Below are 27,080 nucleotides of genomic sequence, written 5' to 3'. Positions count from 1 at the left end.
TTGACACCCTATCCTCAAAATTGAAAGAGCTAGAGGAGCAAGATCAAAAAAACTCAAAACCCAGCAGAAGACAAGAAATTACTAAGATCAGAGCTGAGCTGAAGGAGATTGAGACACGAAAAACCCTTCAAAAAATCAATAAATCCAAGAGCTGGTTTTTTGAAAAGATCAACAAAATAGACAGACCACTAGCCAGATTGATGAAAAATAAAAGAGAGAACAACCAAATAGATGCAATAAAAAATGATAAAGGTGACATCACCACAGATTCCACAGAAATTCAAACCATCATCAGAGAATATTACAAACAACTCTATGCGCATAAACTAGTAAACCTGGAAGAAATGGATAAATTCCTGGACTCCTGTGTCCTCCCAAGCCTAAACCAGGAGGAAGCTGAAACTATGAATAGACCAATAACAAGGTCTGAAGTTGAGGCAGCAATTAACAGCCTACCACACAAAAAAAGCCCAGGTCCAGACGGGTTCACAGCCGAATTCTACCAGACACAAGGAGGAGCTGGTACCATTCCTTCTAAAACTATTTCAAACAATCCAAAAAGAGGGAATCCTTCCCAAATCAGAGACCCAACGAGAAAAGAAAACTTCAGGCCAATATCCATGATGAACATAGATGCAAAAATCTTCAATAAAATATTGGCAAGCTGATTGCAACAGCAAATCAAAAAACTTATTCATCATGATCAAGTAGGATTCATCCCGGGGATGCAAGGCTGGTTCAACATACGCAAGTCTATCAACGTAATTCACCACATAAACAGAAACAAAAACAAAAACCACATGATTATCTCAATTGACGCAGAGAAGGCATTTGACAAAATTCAACAGCCCTTTATGCTAAAAACCCTCAATAAACTCGGTATCGATGGAACTTATCTCAAATAATAAAAGCTATTTATGACAAACCAACAGCCAATATCATACTGAATGGGCAAAAACTGGAAGCATTCCCTTTGAAATCTGGCACTAGACAAGGATGCCCTCTCTCACCACTCCTATTCAATATAGTACTGGAAGTTCTAGCCAGAGTAATCAGGCAAGAAAAAGAAATAAAGGGTATTCAAATAGGAAAGGTGGAAGCCAAATTGTCTCTATTTGCAGACGACATGATAGTATACCTAGAAGACCCCATTGCCTCAGCCCAAAAACTCCTGAAACTGATAAACAACTTCAGCAAAGTCTCAGGATATAAAATCAATGTGCAAAAATCACAAGCATTCCTATACACCAATAACAGACTTACAGAAAGCCAAATCAAGAGCGAACTGCCATTCACAATTGCTACAAAAAGAATAAAATACCTTGGAATACAACTCACAAGAAACGTAAGGGACCTCTTCAAGGAGAACTACAAACCACTGCTCAACGAAATCAGAGAGGACACAAACAGATGGAGAAACATTCCATGTTCATGGTTAGGAAGAATTAACATCGTGAAAATGGCTATACTGCCCAAAGTAATTTACAGAATCAACGCTATCCCCATCAAGCTACCATGGACTTTCTTCACAGAACTGGAAAAAACCACCATGAACTTCATATGGAACCAAAAGAGAGCCCGCATAGCCAAGTCAGTTCTAAGCAAAAAGAACACAGCGGGGGGCATCACACTACCGGATTTCAAACTATACTACAAGGCTACAGTAATCAAAACAGCATGGTACTGGTACCAAAACAGAGATATAGACCAATGGAACAAAACAGAGGCACCGGAGGCAACACAACATACATACAACTATACAATCTTTGATAAACCTGACAAAAACAAGCAATGGGGCAAGGATTCCATGTTTGACAAATGGTGTTGGGAAAACTGGCTAGCCATGTGCAGAAAGCAGAAACTGGACCCCTTCCTGACACCTTACACTAAAATTAACTCCAGATGGATTAAAGACTTAAACATAAGACCTGGCACCGTAAAAACCCTAGAAGGAAATCTAGGCAAAACTATCCAGGACATAGGAGTAGGCAAGGACTTCATGAACAAAGCACCAAAAGCATTGGCAACAAAAGCCAAAATAGACAAATGGGACCTAATGAAACTCCACAGCTTCTGCACGGCAAAAGAAACAGTCACTAGAGTGGATCGGCAACCAACAGAATGGGAAAAAATTTTCGCAGTCTACCCATCTGACAAAGGGCTGATATCCAGAATTTACAAAGAACTCAAACAGATTTACAGGAAGAAAACAAACAAGCCCATTCAAAAGTGGGCAAAGGATATGAACAGATACTTTACGAAAGAAGACATATATGAGGCCAACAGTCATATGAAATAATGCTCATTGTCACTGGTCATCAGAGAGATGCAAATCAAAACCACATTGAGATACCATCTCACGCCAGTTAGAATGGCGATCATTAAAAAATCTGGAGACAACAGATGCTGGAGAGGATGTGGAGAAAAAGGAACACTTTTACACTGTTGGTGGGAGTGTAAATTAGTTCAACCATTGTGGAAGACAGTGTTGCGATTCCTCAAGGCCTTAGAAATAGAAATTCCATTTGACCCAGCAATCCCATTACTGGGTATGTATCCAAAAGACTATAAATCGTTCTACTATAAGGACACATGTACACGAATGTTCATTGCAGCACTGTTTACAATAGCAAAGACCTGGAATCAACCCAAATGCCCATTGATAATAGACTGGATTGGAAAAATGTGGCACATATACACCATGGAATATTATGCAGCAATCAGAAATGATGAGTTCGTGTTGTTTGTAGGGACATGGATGAATCTGGAGAACATCATCCTCAGCAAACTGACACAAGAACAGAAAATGAAACACCGCATATTCTCACTCATAGGTGGGTGATGAAAAATGAGAACACATGGACACAGAAAGGGGAGTACTAAACAGTGGGGTCTCTTGGGGGGAAAAGGGGAGGGCCAGTGGGAGTGGGAGGTGGGGAGGGATAGCCTGGGGAGAAATGCCAAATGTGGGTGAAGGGGAGAAGAAAAGCAAAGCACACTGCCATGTGTGTACCTACGCAACTGTCTTGCATGCTCTGCTCATGTACCCCAAAACCTATAATCCAATAAAAAATTTAAAAAAAAATTAGCTGTCTAATTTTTTTAATAAAGTTATTTAATAGTCTCCATTTAATTGGTTTATTTGCTGTTAATAAATTGGCAACACAAGGAAGCGCCCCATGTCCAGGATCAGGCAGGAGCTGCTGCCCTGTGCCCCAAGGGATCGAGGGAAAGGCCCCTCCACTTCTGTGAGAGCCCCCTGGGATGAACACGGCAGCCAATGAGCAAACAACCAGAGGAGCTAAAGGAAAATGAGGCAGGAAAGGCAGAGGGGCAGGCTTGGGGGAAGGCAGCACTCTCTGGTAACCCCCACCCCTGCCCAGGGCTCAGAAGCTTTTGCCTGGGTCTAAAGGCCAGGGATAAGGGAGGCTTGGCTCACAGGCGAGGGGTGTCACCTTTGTCTTCCTCCCCATCCCGGGACTGACCGCCAAGTAACCAGGCAGGAGCTCAGGCAGAGCTAATGGACAACGGAAGTCCCTTAATGTGTTTTTAATTTAGTTAAAAATTATTAATTAATTTTTTAAGTTGATTAATTAATTAACTCCCCAACCTAAACCAGCTGACAAAATGTCAAAGAAGAAGAAGAAGAAATTGAAGAAGAAGCAGAAGTGCCAGGCAGAATTACTAGAGAAGCAAATGCAGGAAATTGAGGAAATGGAGAAAGAGGCCCTGGGCAAAAAAAGACCAAATAAGCAAGAAGAATCAGAGAGTCCTGTTGAAAGACCTTTGAAAGAGAACCCACCTAATAAAATGACCCAAGAAAAACTGGAAGAGTTAAATAACATTGGCCAGGATCAAACACTTACGGAATGTGACACAGAGGATGGTGCAGCAGGAATTAATTGCAATGGAGTAACTGAAGTCATTAATTATACTCAGAACAGTAATAATGAAACATTGAGACATAAAGAGGATCTATATAATGCCAATGACTGTGGTGTACAAAAGTTGAAGCAGGAGCCTAGTTTCCTAAGCTCCCAAAATGGAGACAGCAGCACATCTTAAGAAACAGACTCTTGTACACCTATAACTTCTGAGGTGTTGGATACCATGGTGTGCCAGTCTTCCTCAACTAGATCAGTCATTCAGTGAACAACACAGTAGCCAACTTCAAGAAAGCATTCGGGCAGAGATATCCTGTGAAGATGAACAAGAGCAAGAACATAAGGTACCACTGGACAACAAAGGAAAATCCACAGCTGGAAATTTTCTTGTTAATCCCCTTGAGCCAGAAAATGCAGAAAAGCTCAAGGTGAAGATTGCTGATCTTGGAAATGCTTGTTGGGTGACTGTTGCCCAGGCGGAGTGCAGAAGCAGGATCTCGGCTCCCCGCAACCTCCTCCTCCCGGATTCAAGCAATTCTCCTGTGTTAACCTCCAGAGTAGCTGAGATTACAGGCATGCAGCACCAGGTCCTGCTAATTTTGTATTTTTAGTAGATATGGGGGTTTCTTCATGTTAGTCAGACTGGTTTCAAACTCCCCACCTCAGGTGATCCACATGCCTCGGCCTCCCAAAGTTCTAAGATTACAGGTGTGAGCTACCTTGCCCAGCCATAGTAAGGTTATTTTGTTTGTTTGAAATGGAGCCTTGCTCTGTCACCCAGGCTGGAGTGTAGTGGTGCAATCTCAGCTCACTGCAACCTCTGCCTCCCAGGTTCAAGTGATTCTCCTGAAAAAAAATGCTATGGAGGCCTCCAATAATTTTTTTAATTTTTTTATTGTTTTTTTAAAGAAGATACACCTGTATTTGATAAAGAGAATAGTGAACATATGTTGAATAGGCAGAGACAATCCAAAACAATTGCCAATAAACTATCAAATGCAAGTACAGCAATCTTTGCCCAACCTCCCCATCCCTTCCCACCAAGTTCTAAGCCCCTTGTGTTAGAATGTCCTGATAATTAGCAAATTCCTTTATGAACAAGTCCAAGCCCAAGAAAGACAGTTGAATGTACAGTTCTGGAGATGTTTCTGGAGATGATTCATCTGAATAAGTAATTCTTTCTAGCATTCATCATCTTCTTGGGAAACTGACGGGTGCTTGTGAAATTCCTTCTCTCAAGCTCCACTTCCCCATGTGTAAGAAGGGAAGAATAATAATGCCTGCCTGGGAAAAAGGAACAGGGAAGCCTGACCACTCCTCTGGCCTCTGCAGTGTGGGGTCTCTGGCAGTGGGTCGGCAGCTCAGGAACCCATCCTTTTTTTTTTTTGAAAATGCTTTTTTATTGGACAAGAAAACTGATCAAACATAAATCTGGACAAACTAGAAAGTTTGAGTGCTCACAATACAATCTATAGACACATTCTAGCATCACTTCTACATCAGAAGTATCAGGATTGTGGTGCCTGCAAATCCATGGTTCTACACACCAGGACATCCTCTAAGAAAATAAAGCCATGCTTTCCAGAGCATTTAGCACTCGTTCAACATATTTGTTTTTCTAAATTTCACAAAGTAGGATGGGGTTTCTAAAGAAAAGGGAATATAGGACCTAGGCCAAGACAATCAGCACATACCTACTGAATCACACTCCATAATCATATTTCTAGAATACTGTCAGGGAGTAGCCCTGAAATCACAGCCCTGCTGCCATGACATGCAGTTACAGGGAGGAAAAGTGCCATTATGATCAAGGAAAGCCTTTGTGAGAAGACTACTTCAGGGCACTCCCCATCAGGGGATCACACCCCTGATCCTGTATTCCTCGTCAATCCAAGGTTCATGTGAAATGCTCAGGTGGGGACATTTTTCTTCCAGAGCCATCAGCATCTTCTGAGATTCTTCATCAAAGGCAGATTTCTGCAACCCCAGCATCTGCAGGGCGCAGTCCATGTGGCTCAAAGCCCCACACAGCAACACCACCCCTTCAGGGTCCAAGGCAATCCAGTCAAGGTTCAGGTTCCTCAGCGTTTTGCTGGCAACCAGTGCTGTGGTGAGGTCTTCACAGCAGGTGTGGGTGATCCAGAATGTTTGCAGCCCAAGACACTCTAATTTACAGTTAGAATGCTTCAAAGCTTCACATAACTGTCTGACACCAGCATCTCCTATTTCATTATGCCCAAGTTTCAGGATCTTCAGTTTTTCATTGCAGATGAGAACATCAGCAATGTTCTTACAGGAATTGGAAGTAATGAAACAAGCCATCAACCACAGCTCCAATATGCTACAGTCTGGGTGCTTCAGCACTTCGCACAGCAAGGCCACTGCACTGTCTTCCAGATGATTGGACCCCGGGATTTACTGTGCACAAGCCCTTGGAAAATGGCCTCACAGGAGACACAGGTGAGAAAGCAGTACATCAACATCAGCTTCTCGAACGGCGGGACGCTGATTTTAATTTTTATTATTATTTTTTTTTTGAGACGGTGTTTCACTCGTTACCCAGGCTGGAGTGCAATGGCGCGATCTTGGCTCACCACAACCTCCTGGGTTCAAGCAATTCTCCTGCCTCAGCCTCCTGAGTAGCTGGGACTACAGGCATGCACCACCATGCCCAGCTAATATTTTTTGTATTTTTTTTAGTAGAGACAGGGTTTCACCATGTTGACCAGGATGGTCTCGATCTCTTGACCTCGTGATCCACCCACCTCAGCCTCCCAAAGTGCTGGGATTACAAGCATGAGCCACCGTGCCTGGCCTTTTTTAAATTTTTATTTCTATTTTTATTTTTTTACAAGGCACCAACCCTTTCTCACCTTTAATGTAAATTATACAAATCAATGAAAAGCATATCAAGATTCCTCCCACCCCCCAAAAAGCTGTAATATAAATATATACTTCAGTTCAGTACAAGTCATGAAAGTTTGGCATGGGAAGAGTAAAATCATTCAGATTGCTCTTACAATACAGAAACTGTAAACATCTAATAGCTGCCCTTAGGATTGATGTATTGTGCAAAAGTTATTATTACTGGGTATAGGAATCAAAATGGCAAAAACAAACTATATAAAACTCTGTAAGAAGATGCTATACTTCTGTGATACAAAAGCAAAAGAGGGCTATTCTATTGAGAGTAAAATGTCATGCTACTCTTAAGAAGCTGAATGCTCCTTTAATGCAGTAAATCTGTAGTGTTTCTGTGTTGTGTTTCGTGTGTGTGTGTGTGTTTGTGTTTGTATGTGTGGGCAGAATTTCTTTTAATTTAAGGCCTAATGAGTAAGGCTTATTTGAACAAATGAAGTGTGGAGATCAAAAGTCTTGAGAGGAACTTCCAAAATGTGTCCTGTGCATTCTTTTTTTTTTTAAACCAGAACCCCCCTGCAGGTGCCTGTCCAGCAGAAGGCCCAGGAGGGCAGTGGGTGGGCAGGGCTGGTGGAGCTGGGCCAGTCAGTGCCAACTTGGGGAAGAGCACATCCTGAACAGCCTTGCCAAGCAGCCGACCAGTGGGAGGACAGGGGAGGTCCGGCCCAAGCTGCAGAGAAGCTGTGTCGGCCACAACAGTTAACCACAAGCCTCTGATGACACAGGGCCACAGAGCTGGTCACTCAACATCTGACACAAAGAAGGGTGAGGTAAAATACACATGAAGGGCATCGCCACACCATGGGCCAGGGCCTGTGTGCAGGAGTGTGTTGGGTGGGTCTACGTGATCATAAGGGCTACTAATCACCAGGGCTCCTCCATGTGGGGATGGGGGCGATGGGGGAAGGTGGGGTGTCCCAGTGGCTGCAGTGTGGCTTCCTGGGGCTCTGGCCTCCTCTCAGCCCAGCAGGCCACAGGGCCTGCCTGCACCACGACACTTGCTGGTTTTATGACAGGAGGCAGAAGCCCTGGAAGCGAGTGGAAAGCAGAGAGCATAGCTGACTTCACAGTAGTAGATACTGGTGACACTTCATGGTTGTGACCCAGAATGAACTTGACGCACACAGGGACACAGGGTGTCACTGGTCCTGGGCCTCTGTCCATGACCAGGTAGTCAGCAGCACTTCTGCAGCTGACTATGCAATGGCTAAATGAATAAAAAGGCCACAAACTAACCTCCACTTTCCTCTGTCTGTGTTCAAAATTCTAGTGACACTGGGAATGCTAGACGACCTCTTACTATTCTCCTAAGGTCCTAGGGTTTCAGGAACCAGGGAAAGACTGGGTACTGAGGCTGTGTCCCCAGCTGTCTGCCTCCAAAGCAGCCATATTATGACGGGTTCCTGCTGAGGAAGTGGCATTAGCAGGGCCCCACATGCCTTCTCGGGCTGTCGGGTGGGAGAGGGGCTGTGTGGGGTCCTTCATATGTAGACAGAACGTGTCGCCTCACAGCTGTGCAGATGAATGGATCTGGTCTACTGCCACGAACAATGTGGCATAAAACTGATCAATATTATAATAAAGATTTGTCTTCATCTCCATATCTACAAAGTGATTCTACATTTCCTTGGACAACACTGGAGGGCCAGCTCAGTCTTGGCACTGATGCTGAAGGCCATCCCCAGCTCCCTGGGCCCTGTGGTGTGCTGGTAGCTTCAGGCATCACAGGCCGGCTGCTCCAGGCCTTCCAGGGGGAGCTGGCTCCTGTGGGGGGAGTGAGGGCTCGGTGGACCAATGGGGTTGGATCTGTTTGATGGAGTTGAGTGTTTGGTGGAGATCGAATCTGGCTCTTTGTCAAAGTCCTGGTCTGGATTGGACATACTTCTCAGAGGCACAGCCATGCCTAGCTCTGATCCACCTGACAAGGGCCACGAGATGTAGGGCTTGTTCCTGGATGGAGGCTGGCAGGCCAGGCTGGCAGGCATGGGGCCTGGCCTTTCCTCCTGGGAGGGGGGCCCCGCACTCAGAGGCAGGTACATGAGCACCTGCATGCTGTTGCCCAGGCCCATGTGAGCCACATGGTTGAAGTTGGTTGGGTTGGATAACATTTTGGATCTCAATTCTGGGTTTCTAAGCATCTCTCGCCACTGCTGCAGTCTCCTCCTCCGGAATAAATGAATGGACCAGCCTGAGTCTCTTGGTTTCTGAGCTGGCTCCTGAATATATGTTCAAATGGGTGTGCCTGTAGGGCCTGGGCAGGTGTCTCTAGCAAAGCCAGGGCCTGAGAATAAGAACTGGGACCTCTCTGCCATCTGATATAGCCCAAAGCACATCCCTATCCTTTCTGCCAGTTGCCCCTTTGCTTTTTTTTTTTTTTTTTTTTTGAGACAGAGTTTTACTCTTGTTGCCCAGGCTGGAGTGCAGTGGCATAATCTCTGCTCACCAAAACTTCTGCTTTCCGGATTCAAGTGATTTTCCTGCCTCAGCCTCCCAAGTAGCTGGGATTATAGGCATGTGCCATGACGCCTGGTTAATTTTGTATTTTTAGTAGAGATGGGGTTTCTCCATGTTGATCAGGCTGGTCTAGAACTCCCGACCTCCACCTGCCTCAGCCTCCCAAAGTGCTGGTATTACAAGCATGAGGCACTGCGTCTGGCCTGCCCCTTTCCAAGACACATGCTCAGCATAATGAGAGCTCAACCATGGTGGGGAATGGGTCCAAATAAGGGTTCTCATTGATGCCTTTTTTGTTTTGTTTTGTTTTTCTTTTTGTGGAGAATGGGGTCTCACTATTGCCCAGGCAGGTCTCAAACTCCTGGGCTCAAGCTCTCCTCCTGCCTCTGCCTCCCTAAGAGCTGAGATTACAGGTGTGAGCCACAGTGCCCGGCCCCATTTGTGCCTTTTAAGAGGTCTAGGTCCTCCATTAACTCAGGCCAAACATTAAGTGATACAGGCTGCTTTTCCTTCATGTGAGAAAATTCTGTGTCCCTCTGATTCTTCCTGGCTTTGCCCCTGGTGGCTATTAAGAAGCAGTACTGGAGTATGTCTTGGACCTGGAAAATTGGACATGTGTGCCGCTCAATAGTTTTCTCGGGGGAGTTCAGTGGCCTTTTGGTGTCTACCCTCTGCTCTCACCCATGAGTTCCTGCAGGTGGTGACTTTACCTGCAAGGTTACTTACATAGCCCCATTCAGCTGCTTCTGAAAGGGTGATGGAGCAGTAGTCTTCAGAGTGGGTGTTAGTGAAGAGGACCTTGTGGTAGCAGGGACTATGCTTCATTTGTGGCTGTGTCCTCAGCTATAAAAAATTTTTTGTGTATATAAATGTTTATATACATAAAAAAATAAATGGACTTTTTTTTTTAGACAACACTGTATGTTCTCTCTTAGGACGTCACCACTAAGAGACCACCTGTCCTTTGAGCAGGAGTTAACACCGTCATTGCCTTGGTGGAGAAGAAGAAAGTTGAGCTGGTGGTGATTGCTGATGACACAGATCCCATTGAGCTTGTTGTCTTCTTGCCTTCCCTCTGTCAGAAAATGGGAGTCCCTTACTGTGTTATCAAGGGGAAGGCAAGACTGGGATGTCTAGTCCACAGGAAGACCTGCACCACTGTTGCATTCACCCAGGTTAATGGGGAAGACAAAGGCACTTTAGCTAAGCTGGTGGAAGCTATCAGGAGAAACTACAGTGACAGATACGATGAGATACGCTGTCACTGGGGAGGCAGCGTCCTGGGTCCCAAGTCTGGCTCACATCACCAAGCCTGGAAAAAGCAAAGGCCAAATAACTTGAAACTGAATGGAGTGAAATGTACATTTTAGTTTTCTGTAAATAAAAATAATTTAAGTGATACCAAAAAAAGTGACTTCCCTAGCCCCTTTCCCTGCGACCATAGAACCTCGCCTTGGAGCTGAATACATTGAATTTTCATTTTCTTATACTGGCCTCAGTTTCCTCATTTTAAACTTGGCAATAAACCTTACATTTGGTGCCAAAACCCCGCCAGACTAGGAGCCTCTCACCCCAAGGTTTTTACAGGCTCACATGGGGGAAATTTCCAGGGTGGCCATAAACTGCTTCACCCTTATGTCCGACTCCCAACCGAGGAACCAGACAACTCACACTTCTCCCACACTCCACCCCTATTCAGCAGGAAGTAGCCAGAAAGAAGTGGCATCCTATATCATCAAAAAAGTCAGAATGTAAGGCCGGCTGCATTGCCGGGAGGTTGGACACACCCACCTCTGCACCTGGCACCAGGTTCTGCACTTGGCACCTAGCTCTGCCGCATGGATCCCCTGGAAGGCTCCAGCTGATGCAAGACTCCTGGCCGGCTGACCCACTGGAAAACCCGCCCAACAACCTGCCAACCAATAGCGGTCTGCCCCCTCTCAATCCCGCTCCCCTTGAGTTAATCAGAGCACCCAGCTGTTGCTCATTCCTTCTAGCCATAAAAACCCCACGCCCCAGGAAGTTGGCGTGACTTCCTTGGACCCTTTCCCAGAGACCATGGAACCTCACCTGGGAACTGAATAAATTGGATTTTCATTTTCTTAAACAAACAAACAAAAACATACATATATTTATGTTTATACATATTTTGTATGTATAAAATATGTATTTTTTCCCATTTGAACAATCTTTATAAAGGTTTCTTCATGTTATTTACAATTCAAAGTAAATTTACTTTATACACAGCTAGGGAATTCTTCACTTAGTAATGTCCTAAGATAAAAGTTCACATAACTGCTTCTGTCAAACCATGATACTGAGCTTTATGACAACCCGGAAATAACTAAGAGAAGGCAAACATAATACCTTAGAGATCAAGAAACATTTACACAGTTCAACCATTTAAAAATAGCTCAACATTCAGCCAGTGAGTAGAGTGTGAACACCAGCATACACAGTATACAAGTCCCTCAGGGAGGCGAGAGACCTTTTGACTGGTCTGCAGGTGCCTCCAAATGCTGGGCCTGAAGAGCTTCTTTCTGAGGCTCATCTTCTTCCAATGTTGTCTGTGGTCTGACACTCAAATGTTCAGATTTCTGGGAAACGTGACCTTGCTGTTGAGTCCTTGCTTCACCTACTCATCTTAAAATGATACCTTCTGCCAATAAAGCCTTCCCTGTTTCCACAAATAACTTCTCTTTGTCTGTTTCTCCAAGTTTCTGCAGCTTAGTATACTTCTCCACAAACTGTTGACAGGTAGACTGGATGTTTGGATTGAACAGATCAAAAGCTCTTTGACCAGACCCATACACTGAATAAAACTTTGCTCTGATCCGATCCTCGTGGTACCAGATGTCCTGGATGGAAGCTTTGGTGTTGCCATATCGCAAGCGGGGCCTATAGAAGATGGGCTCTCTCAGAGGGGGAAAGGCGTTATATATGTCAAACCACAGGGGCTTCTTCAGCATCCCTGCCCGCATCAGGTCCCGAGTCCAGGAGAAGATGCTCCCTACGGTTTCCAGCTGGCTGCCTGCCATGATCAGCGCCTGAGACAGAGCGTGACTAGCTGCTACCAGAAATGTGTGGACCTCATCTGGACAGCCACCAGAAATGTGCTGGATGAAAAGAACTCCTTTTTGCTTCTGGAAACATGGCTTCCGTCCTCAGCTCATAGAAAATGCAGACAAGACCTTCTGCATTGATAATGAAGCACTCTATAACATCTGTTATATGGGACCTCCTGGAGACCATGTTAATTAATTAATTAAGGGACATCCAGAGAGGCCCATAGCTGGTTCAGCAATGCAGTCACTAACACCACGTGGGAGGAGATGTGGCTGAGAAGGGCCTGGCCACCTACATCTAGTGCCGCATCACCACCGAGACCTATGATGCTGCTTCACCTGCCTGGAGACTGCTTTCCGCCTGGATGCCCTGCACCAGCAGATGAAGCTTCTGGGCGAAGACAGCCCAATCAGCAAGCTGCAGGTCAAGCTGGAGCCAGGAGTGAATCCTAGCCACCTGATGAACCTGTTCACCTACGAGAAGGGCTACTGCTTCATGTACTACCTGTCCCAGCTGTGTGGAGACCTGCAGCGCTTTGATGACTCTCTCAGAGCCTACGTGGAGTACAAGTTCACCAGTGTGGTGGCCCAGGACCTACTGGAATCCTTCCTGAGCTTCTTCCCAGAGTTGAATGAGCAGAGCATGGACTGCCAGGTAGGGCTGGAATTCGAGCGCTGGCTCAATGCCACAGGCCTGCCGCTGGCTGAACCAGATCTGTCTCAGGGATCCAGCCTGACCCAGCCCATGGAGGCACTTTTCCAGCTACAGACCACAAAACCCCCGGACCAGGCAGCCACCTTGGCCAGTGCCATTGACATCTCCAAGTGGAGGACCTTCCAGACAGCACTCTTTCTGGACCGGCTCCTGGACAGGTCCCCACTGCCACAGGAGGTGGTGATGAGCCTGTTCAAGTGCTACTCCTCGCTGCTGGACTCAATGAACACTGAGATCCATATCTGCTGGCTTCAGATCATGGTCCGCAGCTACTACTACCCTGACCTGCAGAGGGTGCGACACTTCCTGGAGAGCCAGATGTCACACATGTCAAACATCCCACTGTATGAGGCTCTGCACTGGGGCCCTCAAGTCCTTCGCTCTGGAGGTCTTCTACCAGACATTGGGCCGGCTGCACCCCAACCTGCACAGAGCCATCCTGTCCCAGGCCCTGGGCACCAGCACGGAGCCCGCCTCAGAGCCCAGCACAGAGCTGGGCAGGGCTGCAGCAGACACAGATTCAGATGCACAGGCCCTGCTGCTTGGGGATGAAGCCCCCAGTAGTGCCATCTCTCTCAGGGACATCAACATGTCTGCCTAGCCCTGTCAGCAGGCTGACCCTCGACCTCCCAGACACCACAAGTGTGCCTTCTGTGGGCCAGGCCTGCCATGACTGCCCCTCAGCTCTGGCCATGAGCTCTTCCCAGGCCCACAAGACCCTCCCCTGGGCTCTCCCAGGCAGGGAGAATGGGGAGAGGGATCTCCTTGTATCTGGCAGAGACCCATGGATCTGGCCTCCCCACTCCCAGCTCTTGAACTGCAGGCTCTGGGGCCAGCTCGCACATGCCATGCCTCCTGTCTCAACACTGACAGCTGTGCCTAGCCCCAGATGCCATCACCTGCCAGGTGCTGCCCCAGGGCAAGGGCTCCAGCAGCCCCATGGTGACCGCCACACTGTACCTTACATCTGCTGTAGCCCAGGCTGTGTTGTCCCTGCAGCATGCCTCCTCACAGGGATCTGAGCCACCTCCCCACAGAGCCTTGCACCCCGTCCCTGGGGTGGGCAGCTTCAGATGGCCCCTAGCACAGGGACAAGGACATAGACATTCCCTCGGTGTGGGAGCAGTTGACATAGAGGATGGATGTCCCTGGGGAGAGCCTCTGGATCCCAGATAACCTCAGCCCCTCAGAACAAGGAGTCCGTGGACCCAGGGGGAGTGTGGGGACAGGACAGCCTGTCTCTTGTGGCTTCCTGGGGGTGGGAGTCACATGAGCACAGTAATACCCCAGGGAAAGTGGGAAGTGGTGCTGGTGCTCTCTCAATCCACCATGCTGGGAGAGGCAGCCAGGGCCTGGGGCCTCCAGCCTGGGACTGCTGTGATGGGGTATCACGATGATGGTTCTATTAAACTTCCACTCTGCAAACCTGAAAAAAAAGGGAGGGGCATGGCGGCTCACACCTGTAATCCAAGCACTTTGGAGGCCAAAGAGGGTGGATCACCTGAGGTCGGGAGTTCAAGACCAGCCTGACCAATATGGTGAAATCCCATCTTTAAAAAAAAATTTTTTTTTAATGATGTATCTTTATTATATTGAGGTTAAATCAAATGGAAATGTTTCATATAAAACACTGGGGGAAATCACTTTAAAAGAGTTATCCTAAAGATTACATCTAAGCTTGGAGGTAGAACTGTCATGTTGCTTCTAGCGTCCATAAGACAGTTCCAAGGAGTTACCACAGAGAGACAGGCAAACCATAGGCTATAGGTGCAGCCCCAGTAAGAAACTTGAGTCAGGGAGCTTGGCGGGCCTGGTTTACATAGTAGAGAAGGGGGGCTCCTGGGCCTGCTCCAAGCCAGCCCTGCAGCAGAGCTTCCATGTAGCGGTCAATGTCACGGTCAGTCACATCCCAGAGATTACCCAGAAACAAGGGGCAGCCAGCCATGATGTACTTGAGCATGATGGCAGCCCCCTGCCGGTTTCCATGGTCCTGGGGAAAGGGGCCAGGGAAGTCGCGCCAACTTCCTGGGGTGTGGGGTTTTTACGGCTAAAAGGAACGAGCAACAGCTGGGTGCTCTGATTAACTCCAGGGGAGCGGGATTGAGAGGGGGCAGGCTGCTATTGGTTGGTGGGTTGTTAGGCGGGTTTTCCATTGGGGGAGCTGGTCAGGAGCTTTGCATCAGCTAGAGCCTTCCAGGGGAGCCATGCAGCAGAACTAGGTGCCAAGTGCAGAGCCTGATGCTAGGTGCAGAGGTGGGTGTGTCCAACCTCCCGGCAAGGCAACCGGCCTTACATTCCGACCCTTTTGATGACATAGGACACTGCTTCTTTCTGGCTACTTCCTGCTGAATAGGGGCGGAGTGTGGGAGAAGGGTCAGTTGGCTGGTGCCTCGGTTGGAAGTCGGACATAGGGGTGAAACAGCATCTGGTTTATGGTCACCTTGGAAATTTCCCCCATGCGGGCCTGTAAAAACCTGAGGAAAAAAGGGGCTAACATTAATAGAAAGCAAACAACAATGATGGGGAATGATAATAGGGGGTCCACCAGTTGAATGGCGAAACTGATGCATTTTGCTTCTTGTGAAGGTCCTCTTGGAGGCGATAAAGAGTGTTTACATTTTCTTCCACAAGACCTGTTTCACTGATGTAATAGCAGCATTGCACCTGAAGAAACAGACAGATACCTCCCTTTTCTGCTGTCAGCAGGCTTCTATTTGGGTGGCTGAAGTGACACTGTAGCCCAGGGCGCCGCTACCCAGCCTGGTTGCCACTAGAGAGGATGCTAGTGAGAGACCAATGACCACTGGGAGGAAAACTGCTCATTTGTCCTGGTGATCAAGGGAGGGTGGAAGGAGGGATAGGACACTTCTAACTGGGACCAAAGTGACAGGAAGGAGGCATTAATAACCTTAGTTAAGGTTAGGTATCCCATACCAGGGGATTAACTGTGTCAGGAGGGATAGGAGGTTGGGGTGAGGAATTAAGACAGGGCATGAAAATAGTGGACAAGCAAGCGATGTATCTCAGGGATTTTAACGATATCATGAGGAAGGATCGATCTGGGTTCCGTCCACCTAATTCCAAAGACATGGGAACCACAGATAGTGGGCCTTATTTTGAGAAGGGCAGTAGTCATGGTTTGTTTGGAAATAGCACAGCACAATTGAGAGGTCTGCACACACCAGTCTCCGGGTGCAAGTGCCTCCCCAGCTTATTTCCCCCCAGGTTTCTGCCTCAATGCTCAAGCAGTTTCCCAGCAGTGGCCTGAGTCCAGGTCTTTTCAACGTGGGGCCCCCAGTTATCTCCTCAACAAATCGCCATGCTGAGCCAGCTTCCACAATTTCCCCAGTTTCAGTTGGCATGTCAGCTTCTCTTGCAACAGCAGCAACAGCAGCAGTTGTTACAGAACCAGAGAAAGATTTCTCAAGCTGTACGCCAACAGCAAGAGCAGCAGGCTCAAATGGTGAGTGCACTGCAGCAGCAGCAGCAGCAGCACAGGCAGCCAGGCATGAAGCACTTGCCCTCTCATCCCGTTAGGCCCAAGCCACATCTGGACAACATGGTACCCAATGCATTGAATGTGGGGCTCCCAGACCTTCAGACCAAAGGGCCAATACCTGGTTATGGTTCTAGCTTCAGCTCTGGTGGCATGGACTATGGCATGGTTGGTGGGAAGGAGGCTGGAACTGAGTCTCGTTTTAAACAGTGGACCTCCATGATGGAGGGGCTGCCCTCTGTAGCCACACAGGAAGCCAATATGCACAAAAATGGTGCTATAGTGGCCCCTGGTAAGACCCAGGGAGGGTCACCATACAACCAGTTTGATATCACCCCTAGTGACACACTGGGTGGCCATACGGGTACTGCTGGTGATAGCTGGTTACTTGCCAAATCTCCACCAACAAATAAAATCGGAAGTAAATCCAGCAATGCCAGTTGGCCTCCAGAATTCCAACCAGGAGTGCCATGGAAAGGTATCCAAAACATTGACCCTGAATCTGACCCCTGTCACCCCAGGAAGTGTGCTGTGGGGTACAGCCACATCTCCCATTGTAGATACTGACCACCAACTGCTGCAGGATAACACCACAGGGTCTAATTCTTCCCTTAACACCTCGCTGCCTTCACCTGGTGCCTGGCCCTACAGTGCCTCTGACAATTCCTTTACCAACGTTCATAGCACTTCAGCAAAGTTCCCTGATTACAAATCAACATGGTCCCCAGATCCCATAGGACACAACCCCACTCATCTCTCCAACAAGATGTGGAAAAACCATATTTCCTCCAGGAACACTACACCACTGCCCCACCCACCTCCTGATCTGACCAACCCCAAACCATCATCTCCTTGGAGCAGCACAGCACCCCGATCAGTCAGCGGGTGGAGGATACAGGACTCTCGGCTCACCTCGGCCTCTACCTGGAGTGATGGTGGCTCAGTTCGTCCTAGTTATTGGCTAGTTTTTCACAATCTCACTCCACAGATTGATGGGTCAACCTTGAGAACGATCTGCATACAGCATGGCCCACTGCTGACATTCCATCTGAATCTAACCCAGGACACTGCCCTGATCCGATAAAGCACAAAACAGGAGGCAGCCAAAGCCCAAACTGCACTGCACATGTGTGTATTGGGAAACTACCATCCTTGCTGAGTTTACTACTGATGATGAAATCAGCAGCTTTCTGGCACAAGCTCAGCCCCCTAGAGACCTGCAGCAACCCCGAGTGCACCAGCCACAGGGTGGCAGTCGCTGGAGACTGGCCAGAACCAGTCAGATTCCGTGGGACCTGCTCTGAATCTTTTCGGTGGGTCCAGTGGGCTCGGGCAGTGGAGCAGCAGTGCTGATGGCAGCAGTGGGGCCGATCTTGCTGGCGCTTCATTGTGGGGGCCCCCAAACTATTCTTCTAGCTCATGGGGAGTCCCAACTGTGGAAGATCCCCATAGGATGCGCAGCCCTGCTCCTTTACTACCTGGAGACCTTCTGGGAGGAGGGTCGGATTCAATATGAACTTAGAACTTTCGACTGTGACCTCGTGACCTTTTTTGGAACAGCAGCAGCACTAACTTGACCTTTTCGTTTTTTTGTTTTTTTTTTCCAACTTGCAATAAATACATTTTTAAAAGGAAAAAAGAAAACGGAGAGAAAAAAAGGTGGGTCATTGACAGACTGAGCACATAGTTGCCTCCCTTATAACTTCAGTTTTTTCGTTTGGAATATGAATCTGAAAAGAGAACATACCACTCTTGAAATACTTGAATCATGAACTCCAACCTAGAAAGCCAATGTGAAGGAGGTGCACATACCATTTAAATTTAAACACAAAAAAAATTTTTTTAATAGTTTTTCTCTTTTTTCATGTTATGTGGAAGTTGTTGCTAAGAAACATTAATACTGAAAAAAAGCTTTTTAACTTTGTTTGAAAAAAAAAATTTAACAGGGTCCCCAACCACGCCTCTGCTCCCGCCATTCCACCCACCCTGGGGCGCCCCCCCTCCCCTGCAAGCCAGCCTGGGCCAGCCCCACTTCGGAGCCGCCCGGGAGATCCGTGCGCCCGACCAACACCAGCATTGCGGACCGCAATGGCAGCCGGTCCCGTCAAACAAGTTTCTTCTTAGGCTAAAAAACGCAGTATATACGAGTATCTATATATATAGTACTAATGGATTTGGTGTGCTTTCCCCTTAGCGTCCCCCTCCCTCTGCTCCACCTCCTTCAGCCTGGTCTCCCCGCTTCTCTGCCCTCCACCCCCGTCTCTGCACTGAGATACATAAGAAACAAGGGTAGATTACTGGCTGTTTTGTTTACAAAAAAAAAAGCCCGGCGCGGTGGCTCACGCCTTTACTCCCAGCACTTTGGGAGGTCGAGGCGGGTGGATCACGAGGCCAAGGGATCAAGACCAACAAAGTGAAACCCCGTTTCTACTAAAAATACAAAAAAAAAAAATTAGCTGGGCATGGTGGTGTTCGCCTGTAGTCCCAGCTACTCGAGAGGCTGAGGCAAGAGAATTGCTTGAAACCAGGAGGCAGAGGTTGCGGTGAGCCAAGATTGTGCCATTACACTCCAGTCTGGGTAACAACAGCAAGACTCCATCTCACAAAAAAAAAAAGGTTAATTTTAATTTTTTATGTATGCGGACTATAGCATATATATATATATATATATATATATATATATATATATATATTTTTTTTTTTTTTTTTTTTTTTTTTTTTAAGGCCAGGCACGGCGCGTCACGCCTGTAGTCCCAACACTTTGGTAGGCCAAGGCAGACGGATCACTTGAAGTCAGGAGTTTGAGACCAACCTGGCCTACATGGCAAAACCCTGTCTCCAATGAAAGTACAAAAATTAATTAATTCCAACAATTTAATTAATTGTTGATTTTAATTTTTAAAAGTTATTTATTTTTATTTATTTTATTATTTTTTTTTTTTTTTTTTTTTGATGGAGTTTCACTCTTGTTACCCAAGCTGGAGTGCAATGGCACGATCTCGGCTCACCGCAAGTTCCGCCTCCTGGGTTCAGGCAATTCTCCTGCCTCAGCCTCCTGAGTAGCTGGGATTACAGGCAAGTGCCACCATGCCTAGCTAATTTTTTGTATTTTTAATAGAGACAGGTTTCACCATGTTGACCTCAGGATCCACCCGCCCCGGTCTCCCAAAGTGCTGGGATTACAGGCGTGAGCCAGCGCGCCCGGCTAAAATTTTTTTCATATATAAAATAAAATTTAAAAATTAAAAAATGGAAAGCAAATTAAATAACAATTATTTAATTAATTGTGAGTTCCAACAACTCACAATTAATTAACTCTTGGGACGCTCATTTCTCGGACAGCGGGACCACGGCGCCGGAGTCTCAGAGCGTGTTTGGCGGCCTGGGAGGCGCCTGCCTCCTTTCTCCTTCCGCGGCCCGGAATCTTAGAGGGCCGCGCCCGGCCCGGGGATGCTGCTCCGGTCCCGGAGGCCACCGCCCCTCGCACCCCCCGCGCCACTGTCGCCGACCAGCCCCGACCGCGAGTCGAGGCCTCCCGGAGACGCCCCGGCGACCCCGCCCCGGAGGCCCGCCTCGCCGAGCGCACTAGGGGAAGTCATGTCGCCGGTCTCCCCCGGCTCCGCGCAGCACACACTGTGCGGGAGAAGGAGCTGCTGCTGGAGCCGGGCTTGTGGCGCGCGCTGCTCCTGGACCGCTGCCAGGCGCTGCCCACCTACCGCCGAGTGTCGGCCACGCTGGCCAGGAATTAGGTGCCCGGCACCCCCGCGCGGTGCCGCCACCGCTACAAGTTCCTAAAGGACAAGTTCCACAAGGCGCACTGCAAGCCTTCCGGGCCCTTCGACGACCCGATCCGGCAGCTCATGGGGCTGCTGGGCGACAACGGGTGCAAACGGCCCCGCCGCCGCTCCCCGGGACCCGGGCGCCCCCAGTGCGGCCGCCGCCCGGCCCCCAGCGCGCCCGCACTCGCTCGGAGCTTACCAGGCGCCGCACAGCTGCCGGCAGCCCGCGACCCCGACGCGGACCCCGCCTGGAGGTTCAGCTTCAGCCCGTCCCCGCCGAAGTCTGCGGATGTCGCCAGCGCCCCCGGCTCCCCGCCAACCCCCTTCCCGACAGCCCTCGCCACCTGCCTCCCGGAGGACCGCCTCCAGGCCCCGACCCGACCCGCGAGGACCCGGACTCGCAGCTGAACAGCCTCATTGGGCAGCAGCAGCTCCAGCTGCTGTCCCACCACGCCCCTCCTGTGCCCCTCACCCACCGCCCAGCCGGGCTGGTGGGCAGCAGTGCCACCGGGTTGCTCGCCCTGTCTGGAGCCCTGGCTGCCCAGGTTCAGCTGGCCGCGGCTGTCAAGGAGGATTGTGCAGGCGTGGAGGCTGAGGGGTCCAGAGTGGAGAGAGCCCCGAGCAGGAGTGCGTCTCCCTCACCCCCCGCAAGTCTGGTGGAAGAGGAGCGACCGAGTGGCCCGGTGGTTGTCGGAAGCAGAGAGCCGATGAGAAGGAGCTGTCAGGACCTTATGAAAGCAATGAAGACAAGAGTGACTACAACCTGGTGGTGGATGAAGACCAACCCTCAGAGTCCCCCAGCCCTGCTACCACCCCCTGTGGAAAGGCAGCCATCTGCATTCCTAACCATCGGGACCTGGTGAATAGTCCAGCCTCCTTGGCCTCAAGCCTCAGCTCACCGCTACCCAGAGCCAAGGAGCTCATCCTGAATGACCTTCCCACCAGCACTCCTGCCTCCAAGTCCTGTGACTCCTCCCCACCCCAGGGCGCATCCACCCCGGGGCCCAGCTTGGCCAGTCACCTATGCCACCTCGCTGCCAAGCCAGCGCCTTCTACAGATAGCATTGCCCTGAGAAGCCCCCTGACTCTGTCCAGTCCCTTCACCACATTGTTCAGCCTGGGCTCACACAGCACCCTCAATGGAGACCTCTCCGTGCCCATCTCCTACATCAGCCTCCACCTGTCCCTGCAGGTCAGCAGCTCTGTGGTATACGGATGCTCCCCCATGATGGCATTTGAGTCTCACCTGCATCTCCCAGGGTCATCCATCTCTTCCTCACTACTCAGCATCCCCAGAGCAAAGCTGGCCTACTCCTTACACGTGTCTGCAGACGGGCAGATGCAGCCTGTGCCTTTCCCCTCAGACACACTGGTGGGCGCAGGAATCCCATGGCACGCCCGGCAGCTGCACACACTGGCACACGGCGAGGTGGTCTGTGCAGTCACCATCAGTGGTTCCACGCAGCACATGTACATGGGTGGCAAGGGCTGCATGAAGGTGTAGGACCTGGGCCAGCCTGGGGCCAAGACACCCATGGCCCAGCTCGACTGCCTGAACTGAGACACCTACATGACAACTACATTCGCTCCTGCAAGTTGCTGCCAGATGGCCAGAGTCTGATTGTGGGCGGTGAGGCCAGCACCTTGTCCATTTGGGACCTGGCAGCACCCACTCCCCGTATCAAGGCAGAGCTGACCTCCTTGGCCCCAGCCTGCTATGCCCCGGCCATCAGTCCCAACACCAAGGTTTGCTTCTCCTGCTGCAGCGATGACAACATTGTGGTCTGGGAGCTGCAGAACCAGACGATGGTCAGGCAGTTCCAGGGCCACACGGATGGCGCCGGCTATATTGACATTTCTGATTATGGCACTCGGCTCTTGACAGGGGGCCTGGACAACACGGTGTGCTGCTGGGACCTGCGGGAGGGCTGCCAGCTGCAGCAGCACGACTTCAGCTTCCAGATTTTCTTACTGGGCCACTGCCCTAACCAGGACTGGTTGGCGGTAGGAATGGAGAGTAGCAACGTGGAGATCCTGCACGTCCGCAAGCCGGAGAAATACCAGCTGCACCTCCACGAGAGCTGTGTCCTGTCCCTCAAGTTCACCTCCTGTGGACGGTGGTTTGTGAGCACAGGGAAGGACAACTTGCTCAACGCCTGGAGGACATCATACAGGGCCAGCATTTTCCAGTCTAAGGAATCATCCTCTGTCCTGAGCTGTGACATCTCCAGGAATAACAAATACATCATGATGGGCTCGGGGGACAAGAAGGCCACCATGTACCAGGTGGTCTACTGAGCCCCCCATGTTCCTGCACCTGAAGTCCAGACTCCTAGGACTCGTGGGTTCAGGCACCACGAGTGCCTGGAAGCAGCTCCAGGACAGGCACCCAGCAGGCGTCTGCCCACCTTGCCTGTGAGCCCTTAGTACCATCTGCTCTCTGGCCAGCGGGTTCACCCTTGCCACATGTGGTGGCCGCTGGGCAGGGGGCCTTGGGGAAAATAAATGTATTATCAAAAAAAAAAAGCATGGTGGCTTACACCTGTAATCACAGCACTTTGGGAGGCCAAGGCGGGTGGATCATGAGGTCAATAGATCAAGCCCATCCTGGTCAACATGGTGAAACCCCATCTCTACTAAAAATACAAAAAATTAGCTGGGTATGGTGGCTCCTGCCTGTAGTCCCAGCTACTCAGGAGGCTGAGGCAGGAGAATTGCCTGAACCCACGAGGCAGAGGTTGCAGTGAGCCAAGATCGCGCCATTGCACTCCAGCCTGGGTAACAAGAGCGAAACTCCGTCTCAAAAAAAAAAGAAAGTACCTGTACTTTCTTCTCCTGGCTTACCAGCCAGAGACGCTGACAGGTGCTGGCCACGCTGGAGCCACTGGGACCCCCGGAGGACATCACCTGGGCCCTGTGGCTCTTTTCTGAGCAGGAGAGGTGGAGATGCTTGTAGCAATTATGCCTTAGGAAGGGGACAGTCAGGCCCTGACACGCTCTCACACACAAACCCACTCACGCACCTGTGATGCCTGGCACAGGGTGGATGGTGTGGATGGAGCCAAAGGCCCCCTCGGCCTCCTGGCCAGCTTGGGGTGTGCAGGACACTGGGGCACCACTCCTCACTCACCCCCAGGCTGGGGGTTCACCACTCCAGCTGGCCTCAGCCCGGGGCACCCTGGAAGGCAGTCGATCGGTGGCAGGGGCGGCTGCCTCTGGCCGCCTGGCTGTGGCCGTGTGCCTGGGGCTTGGGAGCTGCTGGTCACACTGCCGTGGACTGAGTGTGCTGCATGCCCATGCACCACCCATTCAGGGTTTTGAATAAACAATTGGCAACAGAAAAAATAAATAAGTAAATAAAAATAAAAATAAAAGATTAGACAAAGAAAATGCCTAATTTTGCATCCTCCACTCTAAAAAGTTTGCTTTTTTCTTTCTAAAAAGAATGCATACATTTCCAACCTAGTCCTACAGTACCTCTCCTCAAGTGTGTGGGCAAGTAGGCTGGCATCTAGAGTCAAAGTGAAAAGGGCAACCCCTAGATGAAATCTCAGACTGGCTTAAAAGATAGGAAGTGATAGTTTCTAAGGGCATGAGAAGTCTGGTATGTTCAGTTTTAAGAGACAGGTGAAAAGTTTACTGTAGATACGCAGGGTGGGTGGAAAATATTCCTGATCAGTAATTGGGTTCTCCCTGGAAACACCCACATTTCCTTGGAGGTTTCCAACAGACAGAGATGAGATCCTTCACAGGAGGATTAGATATAGTGGCTGCAGTTAGATAGTAACTTCACATTTCATTGGACGTTTTATATGAGTGATAAGAATTTATTTACTGTGTAGTGTTTAAATATTTCTAAGTTTTATGAACTAGTTCCTCCTGTGTAAGCTATTTAAAAAGTTTACTTTTTTCTTTTGTTAAAACTATTATTTGGTTACAAAATTACCGGATTTAAAAAACGTTTATTTTTCAGATTAAAAAGTATAAAGAAGCAGAAAAATGGCCTGTAATCGCACAACTTATACTACACAATGAATACTATAATCGCACAATAAAAAATTTTTTTATTTATTTTTTTCTTTTTTTTTTTGAGACAGTCTCACTCTATCACCAGGTGCCAAGCTGGAGTGCAGTGGCACAATCTTGGCTCACTGCCATCTCTGCCTCTGAGATTCAAGCAATTCTCCTGCCTCAGCCTCCCGAGTAGCTGGAACTACAGGTGCACACCACCACACCCAGCTAGTTTTTGTATTTGTAGTACAGATGCGGTTTCACGACATTGGCCAGGATGGTCTCGATCTTTTGACCTCGTGATCCTCCCTCCTTAGCCTCCCAAAGTGCTGGGATTACAGGCTTGAGCTACCACACCCGGCTATTTTTTTTTTAAGACTGTTTCTCTTTGTGGTTCAAGGCTCTGTCTCTGTAGTAAACTGAAATGTTAACAGAAATGTAGCTGGGCCCCTCCCGGCATGGTGGGCACTTGGGGCAGGAGGTGGAGCTCCCCGGTGGGGGCGGGGCTAGAAGGTGGCCTTGGAGTGTCCAAAGATGCAGATGGAGAAGTGCTTCACGTGGGAGGACCACTATGTGGCCAGCTGGAAGAACTTCACATCGCTAGACTCCACACCATAGGTGAGGACCCGAAGCATGTTCTGCTGCTGCTTGGCGGTGCAGATGAGACGGCTGATCCCCTCGAAGTACTGGCTCTTCAATTCCACATCCTTGCCCTTGGCTTTCATTTTTGTTTTTTTTTTTTTGTTCTTTTTGTTTTGGAAGGAATCAAGATGGCGCTGTGAGAACAACCCAGGATTGGAGCTCTCGTTGTGTCCGCGGAGAGGTGAGTCTGAGCTGCATTTCCAGACTGATCTTTGTTGCCCATGGAACGGGGAAATTCCCAAGTGAAAAGGAGATGCAGGACGCCAGGCAGAACCACCGCCTGGCGAGGCCGGCAGCCGGGGTGGCGGTGGCCAGCCCTGCCCAGCGCTACCCACAGGGCGCGCTTGTCCGGGTGCCCTGTTGAACTGGGAACTGGAGACGTGGGAGGGCTGGACTTGAGACTGAGCTAGACTTGGACAGTAGGCCAGCCCAGGGGATTACAGAGACAGAGCGTTAGGGGTGGCCTAGTGGGAGGAACAAAACCACGATTTCAAACAAGCCCCGAGCAGACGGCCCGGGATGCTCTGTGGGGGAGGGGCGTCCACCATTACCGAGGCAACCCGCCCCAACTGAGATACACTCCCATTGCTGACGCAGCGAGCCATTGCCGAGGCAACCCGTCCCTACTGAGATACACGCCCACAGCTGATGCAGCCTGCTGTTGCCGAGGCAACCCGCTAAAACAAAGAGACTCCGCCACAGGGCCTGGTGGAGAACACAGCAGAACAGCGGAGCCAGGGCGAGCCTCAGGACAGCAGGGCAGAGCCTCGGCAGGCAAACAGTGGCTAGTCTATGTCCTAGCTGGGCAGGACCTCAACGGACATCCAAAAATAAAGCCCAAACCCCTCAACACAGAGCATTTGAGAAAAAAAAAAAGGGGGGTTTTAATGAGCTCTGTTGCAGCAGAATCAAACATAGCAGCCTAACAGCCCTGAATGAACAACAGAGCTCACAGCTCAGCAATTAAGCCCCTATAAAGTACAAACTGTCTCCTCAAGCAGCTCCCTGACCCCTCTATATCCAAAAGACTGACATTAGGCAGGGATCATCCTGGGACAAAGATAGCAGAAAAAGAAACTGGTAGCATCCCTCGCTGTGCCACAGCAGCTAGAGGTGCACCCCAGACAAGCAGGGTCTGGAGCGAACCTCAGCAGTCGTACAGTGAAGGGGCTAGACTGCTAGAAGGAAACCCAAGCAACAGAAATACTTCATCATGAACATTTTGGGTGTCCACTCAGAGACACAATAGAAAAGTCAGCAACTACGCAGACGACCAGCGGACAAATCCACTAAGATGGGAAGAAACCAGCACAAAAAGGAGGAAAACACCTGAAACCAGAACACCTCGCCCCCTACAAAAGACCAAAATTCCTCCCCAAAAAGGGAACAAAGCTGGACAGAGAATTACTGTGACGAAATGATGGAATTAGACTTCAGAAGATGGATAATGAGAAACTTTTGTGAGCTAAAAGATCATGTACTAAATCAATGCAAAGAAACTAAGAACCTTGAAAAAAGATTTGAAAAAAGATTGGAGGAAATGATAACAAGAATGGATAACTTAGAGAGGAATATGAATGAATTAAAGGAGCTGAAACACACAATACGAGAACTTCGCGAAGCATGCACAAGTTTCAATAGCCGAATTGACCAAGCAGAAGAAAGAATATCTGAAGTCGAAGACCAACTCAATGAAATAAAACGAGAACCAAGATTAGAGAAAAAAGCGCAAAAAGGAATGAACAAAGTCTCCAAAAAATGTGGGACTATGTGAAAAGACCTAACCTACGTTTGATAGGTGTACCAGAAGGAAACGAAAAGAATGAATCCAAGCTGGAAAATACTATTCAGGACATCATCCAGGAAAACCTCCCCCACCTAGCAAGGCAGGCCAACACTCAAATGCAGGAAATACAGAGAACACCACAAAGATATTCCTCAAGAAGAGCAACCCCAAGGCACATAATCGTTAGATTCAACAGGGTTGAAATAAAGGAGAGAATACTAAGGGCAGCCAGAGAGAAAGGTCGGGTCACCCACAAAGGGAAGCCCATCAAACTCACAGCAGATCTCTCAGCAGAAACACTACAAGCCAGAAGAGAGTGGGGGCCAATA

At 49.1% G+C, this 27,080-nt stretch overlaps 6 pseudogenes across 1 annotated transcript; 5 read left to right on the top strand and 1 right to left on the bottom strand.

Moving 5' to 3' along the window:
• The first annotated feature begins 3,606 nt into the window (after positions 1-3,606).
• Positions 3,607-5,629, top strand: LOC100385947 (SRSF protein kinase 1 pseudogene; annotated as a pseudogene).
• Positions 5,630-11,436: 5,807 nt separating this feature from the next.
• On the bottom strand, positions 11,437-12,461 carry LOC100385588 (small ribosomal subunit protein mS23 pseudogene; annotated as a pseudogene). Its single transcript, XR_013525980.1, has one exon. The product of XR_013525980.1 is annotated as a small ribosomal subunit protein mS23 pseudogene (transcript).
• On the top strand, positions 12,337-13,638 carry LOC100386304 (aminopeptidase RNPEPL1 pseudogene; annotated as a pseudogene).
• A 2,391-nt stretch (positions 13,639-16,029) lies between these two features.
• On the top strand, positions 16,030-18,049 carry LOC100386653 (trinucleotide repeat-containing gene 6B protein pseudogene; annotated as a pseudogene).
• Positions 18,050-19,983: 1,934 nt separating this feature from the next.
• LOC108590232 (undifferentiated embryonic cell transcription factor 1 pseudogene) lies at positions 19,984-20,675 on the top strand (annotated as a pseudogene).
• Positions 20,676-20,680: 5 nt separating this feature from the next.
• Positions 20,681-22,636, top strand: LOC100387011 (transducin-like enhancer protein 2 pseudogene; annotated as a pseudogene).
• The last annotated feature ends 4,444 nt before the right edge of the window (positions 22,637-27,080 follow it).

This window comes from Callithrix jacchus, chromosome 13 (assembly GCF_049354715.1).
Source record: "Callithrix jacchus isolate 240 chromosome 13, calJac240_pri, whole genome shotgun sequence".
NCBI lineage: Eukaryota > Metazoa > Chordata > Mammalia > Primates > Cebidae > Callithrix > Callithrix jacchus.
The sequence above is the reverse complement of the archived record's forward strand: the minus strand, read 5'-3'. Positions and strand labels throughout refer to the sequence as shown.